Genomic DNA, 8,553 nt, shown 5'->3' on the forward strand with positions numbered 1-8,553 from the left:
GCTGCTCTGGGTCAGCTCCAGTCCTGGGCTGATCTTGGTTGGTTACAGCAGCCTGTTTCCCTGGGGTCATCTGGGCTGGTCCCCACTGAGCAGTTCAGGGCCTCGGCAGAGGGGGCACCAGTGCCGGGGGCTCCCAGCAGTCAGTTGCCTGCGGCCTGAAGTGCTGTGGGTGAGCGGCGGGGCCCTGGGGAATGTGGTGGCCGCGCTCCAGGAGGACAAACAGTAGCTGGCAAAAATGCCCCCATCCGCCCCCCCGCGAGCTCTGTGCCCGAACACTCTCTCTGCGCTTCCCCACCGTGCCCCATCTCTCAGCCCCTCGCCCCGCGGGGCTCAGCACTGACCTGCCATGGGTGGCCCCCCATTGCTTTCACCCCGAGGTGCCTGGTCCCTGTGGGGCTGGAAGGAGGCTTTTACTCAGGGAACTTGCCCGCCTTGCGGTGGGGACACGGCTAACCTGCTTGGCTGCTGATCATCCTCCAAGGTCTTCTCACAGTCCCACCTGTGTGCCCAGTCGGGCAGAGCTGTTCCCCTCAAGTCCCTGGGGTACAAGCAGAGAAGGCTCAGAAACCTGGGCTGTGCCACAGATTTCCTGGGGGCAAGCCCAGCAGCAGCGAGCCCCAGAATGTGAGGGCTGCTTGCAGCCAGGCGCCCGCTGTGCAGCCTGGAGGGGGAGCATGGCAGCTGTTGGCTTTCAGGAGACTGTGATAGTCCCGGCTTCAAAGCCGCCAGTTCCTTCAGCATGATACCCCCTGTCTCCACTCTGCCCAGCATCTCTGGGGTCTGACACGCCGTCCCCCGGAGGGCTGCAGCCCAGACAGAAAAGAAACAAATGAGCGAGACCAGCTGAACGATTTGCATCTTCCCAGGATGCGTCAGGATGCCCAGCCCAAATCCTCAGCGCTTCCCCTCCCTGATTCCTGGGCAGCTGCCGGGAGGGGCCGCTTTCGATGGGCACCTGCCTCACCCCTGTTGTTTTGGTGGAGTCAGCAAGCTGGGATGGACATGGCTCAATCTGTCCTGATGGGGAATTCATGCCTGTCACAACTCTTCCAGCCTCAGCTTCCCACAGCCCCATTCTAGGCGCTTGGGTCAGCCCTGGGTGGCCATGTCCATGATGTGCCCAGCTGTAAGTGCTGGCGTTCAGGTCCAGCAGGAGAGGGGGGCGAAGTGGGCAGGCCAAGGCCCATCTTCAGCTCGCCCCGCTCCTGTGCACCCAGCTCACCCCGGCAGCATATCCCTGTCTGAGCCAATAGTGGCTCTATCGGCAAACCACAGATCAGCCTCTAACCAGCACTGAGCCCACAAACCACTGCCGGCTGCACAGGACAGAAATGTTCAGCAAATGCACCGGGAGCAGCTCCAGTGTTAGCAGCCGAGGGCCAGGTCCCAGAATAAGGGTCACACCCCGCCCCCCCCCCCCGCCCCCCCCGGAGCATCTCCCGGCTAGTTGCTGGTCCGACAGCTCCTGCCTCGGTGAGGCAGGACAGGTGGTCACTGCAAACTGCTGGCCTGAAGTCCGTCAGTCTCAGCAAAGGTACGGCTCTCAAGGGAATTGCCTCGGGGGAATTCGTCAGACACCATTCCTGACACCAATCACGCCGGCCTTAGTTGTAGTGAAATCCAAGCCAATTATTCGCTTCTCCATCTGGGCTCCCCAGACGTCTCTGCCCTGCCAGCAGGCCAGGCAGCAAACCCAGCTCTCCCCAGGTCTGAGAGCCCAGTTATGTAGTTCAGTTTGGAGCACCTAGGCCCTGGCTTTGTAGCATGGCTGGTCTAATAACTTCCATTTGAACAGTGTCTAATACTGTACACCCTGCACCCCCACCCCCCAGCACAGATCCTATAGCACACAGTCGCTGGACTCCTAGGCTTGCTGTTCATGGCCCAGGTCTGTGTCCTTGGTCCACGAGATCAGTGCTAGTCCCCAGCGTTGAAACTGTCCTTTGGAGGAACCCTTCAGTGGGCCAGATGCCCAAGGCGTACTGCTCTTCCTCCCCTCCTCCAAGACTGAGCCCCTGGGCTCCAGCCCTCCTGCTGCACCCCGTGAGCTCTGCCTGGCGCATCCAGCTGAGAAAGATGCCTGGCCAGAGACTTGCCCACTCCTCAGAGCCAAGCAACCCCTGGCAAGGATGTGCAGTGACACCAGGCAGCGTTTTCAAACAGAGTTGGGTTTATTAGTTGTCTGGAACCCAGCCTGGGAATTCCCCAGGTTTGCACAGAGAAGCAAAGGCTAAAAGACAGTCCATCCTGGCCAAGCCAGCGTGCCACCCAGCCAAGCTGCCATGGATTCCATTTTTGGTCCTCGTCCCCATTGTGGTCCCTGGTGAGTGCTCAGTGTCATAGAATCATAGAAGATTAGGGTTGGAAGACACCTCAGGAGGTCATCTAGTCCAACCCGCTGCTCAAAGCAGGACCAACCACCAACTAAGTCATCCCAGCCAGGGCTTTGTCAAGCTGGGCCTTAAAAACCTCTAAGGATGGAGATTCCACCACCTCCCTAGGTAACGCATTCCAGTGCTTCACCACCATCCTAGTGAAATAGCGTTTCCTAATATCCAACCTAGACCTCCCCCACTGCAACTTGAGACCATTGCTCCTTGTTCTGTCATCTGCCATCACTGGGAACAGCCGAGCTCCATCTTCTTTGGAACCCCCTTTCAGTTAGTTGAAGGCTGCTATCAAATCCCCCCTCACTCTTCTCTACTGCAAACTAAATAACCCCAGTTCCCTCAGTCACGTGCCCTAACCTCCTAATGATTCTCGTTGCCCTCCGCTGGACTCTCTCCAATTTGTCCACATACCTTCTGTAGTGGGGGGACCAAAGCTGGTCGCAATACTCCTGGTGTGGTCTCACCAGTGCTGAATAGAGGGGAATAATCACTTCCCTTGATCTGCTGGCAATGCTCCTACTAATACAGCCGAATATGCCATTGGCCGCCTTGGCAACAAGGGCTCACTGCTGACTCATATCCAGCATCTTGTCCACTGTAATCCCCAGGTCCTTTTCTGCAGAACTGCTGCTTAGCCAGTTGGTCCCCAGTCTGTAGCGGTGCATGGGATTCTTCCTTCCTACGATCAGGACTCTGCACTTTTCCTTGTTGAACTTCATCAGATTTCTTTTGGCCCAATTCTCCAATTTGTCTAGGTCACTCTGGACCCTATCCCTATCCTCCAGCATATCTACCTCTCCCCCCAGCTTAGTGTCATCTGCGAACTTGCTGAGTATGCAATTCATCCCATCCTCCAGATCATTAATGAAGATCTTGAACAAAAATGGCCCCAGGACCAACCCCTGGGGCATGTCACTTGCCTACCGGCTGCCAACTAAACATGGAGCCATTGATCACTACCTGTTGGGCCTGACAATCTAGACAGCTTTCTATCCACCTTATAATCCATTCATCCAGCCCATACTTCTTTAACTTGCTGGAAAGAATACAGTGGGAGACCGTATCAAAACCTTTGCTTAAGTCAAGATATATCACATCCACTGCTTTCCCCATGTCTGCAGAGCCAGTTATCTCATCATAGAAGGCCATCAGATTAGTCAGGCATGACTTGCCCTTGGTGAATCTATGTTGACTGTTCCTGATCACTTTCCTCTCCTCTAAGTGCTTCAGAATTGATTCCTTGAGGACCTGCTCCATGGATTTTTCCAGGGACTGAGGTGAGGCTGACTGGCCTGTAGTTCCCCGGATCCTCCTCCTTCCCTTTTTTAAAGATGGGTACTACATTAGCCTTTTTCCAGTCGTCCGGGACCTCCCCCGATCGCCACGAGTTTTCAAAGATAACGGCCAATGGCTCTGCAATCACATCCGCCAACTCCCTTAGCGCCCTTGGATGCATTGCATCTGGCCCCATGGACTTGTGCATGTCCAGCTTTTCTAAATAGTCCTTAACCTGTTCTTTCTCCACTGGGGGCTGCTCACCTCCTCCCCATACTGTGCTGCCCAGTACAGCGGTCTGGGAGCTGACCTTGTCTGTGAAGACCAAGGCAAAAAAAGCATTGAGTTCTTCAGCTTTTTCCGCATCATCTGTCACTATGTTGCCTCCCCCATTCAGTAAGGGCCCCACACTTTCCTTGACCACCTTCTTGTTGCTAACATACCTGTAGAAACCCTTCTTGTTCCCCTTCATATCCGTGGCTAGCTGCAACTCCAGTTGTGCCTTGGCCTTCCTGATTACACCCCTGCATGCTCGAGCAATATCTTTATACTCCTCCCTAGTCATCTGTCCAAGTTTCCACTTGTAAGCTTCCTTTTTGTGCTTAATCTCACTGAAGATTTCACTGTTAAGTCACGCTGGTCGTCTGCCATATTTGCTATTTTTTCTGCACATCAGGACGGTTTGTTCCTGCGCCCTCAGTGAGGCTTTTTTAAAATACAGCCTGGACTCCTTTCCCCCTCATATTAGCCTCTCAGAGGATCCTGCCCATCAGTTCCCGAACAGAGTCTGTCTGCTTTTCTGAAGTCCAGGGTCTGTATTTTGCTACTCTCCTTCTTCCTTTTGTCAGGCTCCTGAAGGCCAGCGCTTAACCTGACACCCGCCCCTTTGTTCTCCAGCTCAGGGCCTGTGCTCCATTTCCCTGGGCAGCTCCTTCCTCTGGGCTGTGAAGTTCCTGGCCCTTGGGGCTCACCTCTCTTTCCAGATCCTCTCCTGAGACAGGTCAGTTTCAGTCCCATTCACCCCACCCTTGCTCTGCCCCAGGAGTGGTTCACTTGGCTGCATGCCCGAGACCAGGAAGTCACGGCCCTGTGTAGCCTTCATCAACATGGCACAGAACAGCTTGTCCCAGCTGAACCGCAAGCTGTGGGGGGGCAGGGGGGGGCTTTTGCCAGATGTTCATGCTGCTCTGGCCTGGCCAGATGTGTATTTCTCAGTACTTTTCATGCCCACTCAGTTCCCAGACCGGACATCACTGAACGGCTGCGCTTCGGGTTTCCATTAGTGCCCATTCCCCTGGTTTTACAACCCACATGTTTCTCTCTGGTCAATAACATCATGTCCCAGAATCGAGTCCCCGTGTCCAGCCTGCGCATTAGACCCAGCACTGTACGGCTTCCATCCACCTGGCTAGCAGCTGCTTCCTCTGCTGGCACATCGTGGTGAGGAAAGATTCAACGGTGGGGGCCCATTCCACAGTCTCTTGGCAGGTCCTCGGCTCTCTTCTGGGCATGGGATCTGCGAGTCCGAGTACAGCTGAGCATCCATCAATTGGTCAGCTGCCAGTCTGCCCCGGCCGTCCTCTGGTATCTGGGTATGCCAGGATCACAGGTCTGTGCAGGTCCTCGGCTAGCCCAGGTGGGGTCTCTTCTTTCCCTTTCCTGCCTCTTAGCTGTGCCCTGGCCAGCTCAGCTCACTGGATGGCTCCAAACCATGCAGCAGGGTCTTGCACCAGGTCAATTCCTAGGGCTGCTGCTGTGGGACAGTCCCTGGGAGGACCCCTTCAGTGTGCCAGACCCCCTGAGGGTCTCACTCTTACTAGGGTGAGCCACTCGGCTTCACTGCCTTGTTGGACCAAACCTCAGAGCCTTCAGCACCCCTGCCTCACACTGTGAGCTCCCCTCAGAGAGTCCACCTGGGTTGGGCACCAGCAGGAGACCTGTACCCCCAAAGGGAGCAGTGCACCCCCCCTTTCAGCACCTGCACTGACTCTCAGCAAGCATTACAGAAGCAGTTGGGTTTGTTAGCTGTCTGGAACACAGCATGAAAAGTCCTGGGTTAGCACAGAACAAAGTTGTCGCCTGGTCCAGCTTGGTCAGTCAGCCCCAAGCCCTCTGCCCTGCATTTGTCCCACTACAGGAGAGCTTCCAGCATCCCCCGCTTAACAAACCCCTGCCTTCTGGCGCCTCCTCAGTCCTTGGTTCTTGTTCCCAGACAAACCCGGGTGACTTCCTGACTAGGAGAGGGGGCCCTCCCTGCTCTTTAGTTTCTAGGTACCAAATGTCTAGGCAATTAGTGTCTGTTGCCTTCTCAGACTCTCCATGGCCATGGGGTCCAGGCCCCAGACTGCTGGCATCAGTCACATCTGGATCTCGGGGTCTCTGCAGTCCATAGGGGAAACTGAGGCACGCTGTACTCATACAAAATATTACAGAGAATTCTCACTCCGTCACACCAGGTTTGGCTCACTGCATCCTTTTCTGGGGGAGTTCTGCAGCACAGTCAGAGCTGGGCCACCCAAGCTGGCTGCTAGGCACCCCCCTTTGGACTATGATGTTGACCTGAGCCAGATAAACCACCCAGGGACTTCCCCATCATGAAAAGAAAAGGAGGACTTGTGGCACCTTAGAGACTAACCAATTTATTAGAGCATAAGCTTTCGTGAGCTACAGCTCACTTCCTCAGATGCATATCGTGGAAACTGCAGCAGGCTTTATATATACACAGAGAATATGAAACAATACCTATTCCCACCCCACTGTCCTGCTGGTAATAGCTTATCTAAAGTGATTTCCAGCACAAATCCAGGTTTTCTCACCCTCCACCCCCCCACACAAATTCACTCTCCTGCTGGTGATAGCCCATCCAAAGTGACAACTCTTTACACAATGTGCATGACAATCAAGCTGGGCTATTTCCTGCATAAATCCAGGTTCTCACATCCCCCCCACCCCCATACACACACAAACTCACTCTCCTGCTGGTAATAGCTCATCCAAACTGACCACTCTTCAAGTTAAAATCCAAGTTAAACCAGAACATCTGGGGGGGGGGTAGGAAAAAACAAGAGGAAACAGGCTACCTTGCATAATGACTTAGCCACTCCAAGTCTCTATTTAAGCCTAAATTAATAGTATCCAATTTGCAAATGAATTCCAATTCAGCAGTTTCTCGCTGGAGTCTGGATTTGAAGTTTTTTTGTTTTAAGATAGCGACCTTCATGTCTGTGATCGCGTGACCAGAGAGATTGAAGTGTTCTCCGACTGGTTTATGAATGTTATAATTCTTGACATCTGATTTGTGTCCATTTATTCTTTTACGTAGAGACTGTCCAGTTTGACCAATGTACATGGCAGAGGGGCATTGCTGGCACATGATGGCATATATCACATTGGTGGATGTGCAGGTGAACGAGCCTCTGATAGTGTGGCTGATGTTATTAGACCCTGTGATGGTGTCCCCTGAATAGATATGTGGGCACAGTTGGCAACGGGCTTTGTTGCAAGGATAAGTTCCTGGGTTAGTGGTTCTGTTGTGTGGTATGTGGTTGTTGGTGAGTATTTGCTTCAGGTTGCGGGGCTGTCTGTAGGCAAGGACTGGCCTGTCTCCCAAGATTTGTGAGAGTGTTGGGTCATCCTTTAGGATAGGTTGTAGATCCTTAATAATGCGTTGGAGGGGTTTTAGTTGGGGGCTGAAGGTGACGGCTAGTGGCGTTCTGTTATTTTCTTTGTTAGGCCTGTCCTGTAGTAGGTAACTTCTGGGAACTCTTCTGGCTCTATCAATCTGTTTCTTTACTTCTGCAGGTGGGTATTGTAGTTGTAAGAAAGCTTGACAGAGATCTTGTAGGTGTTTGTCTCTGTCTGAGGGGTTGGAGCAAATGCGGTTGTATCGCAGAGCTTGGCTGTAGACGATGGATCGTGTGGTGTGGTCAGGGTGAAAGCTGGAGGCATGCAGGTAGGAATAGCGGTCAGTAGGTTTCCGGTATAGGGTGGTGTTTATGTGACCATTGTTTATTAGCACTGTAGTGTCCAGGAAGTGGATCTCTTGTGTGGACTGGACCAGGCTGAGGGTGGTGGTGGGATGGAAATTGTTGAAATCATGGTGGAATTCCTCAAGGGCTTCTTTTCCATGGGTCCAGATGATGAAGATGTCATCAATATAGCGCAAGTAGAGTAGGGGCTTTAGGGGACGAGAGCTGAGGAAGCGTTGTTCTAAATCAGCCATAAAAATGTTGGCATACTGTGGGGCCATGCGGGTACCCATAGCAGTGCCGCTGATCTGAAGGTATACATTGTCCCCAAATGTGAAGTAGTTACCAGGAAGCCAGCTTACAGTTTCTCTCCTTAGAAACTGGATCTCACTTTCACCACCAGCATTTCTTCTTTGAGTGATTGCTCACGTGTATTCCACAATAGGTGTGCGTGCTCGCCACGTGCACCGGTGCCAGAAGTTTTTCCCCTAGCAGTACCCGTAGGGGGCGGGGAGCGCCCTGGCCAGGGCATGCCCCCACCCCACGCCCCGGGTTTTAAGTCGTGTGACACTTGTAGGTGATCTGTGCCACGGAGTGACCCGTACGCGGACTGTTTACACTGTTTGGGAGAAACCCATATCAGCGATCGCTACAATGTTTGCAAGTCGTTCAAGCATTAGGCTCTGGGCCATTCTGATGGAGCCGGTGCTGACCCCGACTCCGGTGCGCTACTCCGAGCTGGCACCGGGCACCGCAGTGTCGGTACGTGGCGACCTTCTGGAGCCTTCGACCAGTCGGCACCGCTCCCCATCCACGGGCCATAAGAAGGCAAAGAAGATGCCTTCTTTGCAGCGGCACCGAGGTCAACCCGGGGCAGGGGTCTCAAACTCAAATGACCACGAGGGCCACATGAGGACTAG

Source organism: Lepidochelys olivacea (assembly GCF_965140295.1).
Source record: "Lepidochelys olivacea isolate rLepOli2 genome assembly, chromosome: 20".
Lineage (NCBI taxonomy): Eukaryota > Metazoa > Chordata > Testudines > Cheloniidae > Lepidochelys > Lepidochelys olivacea.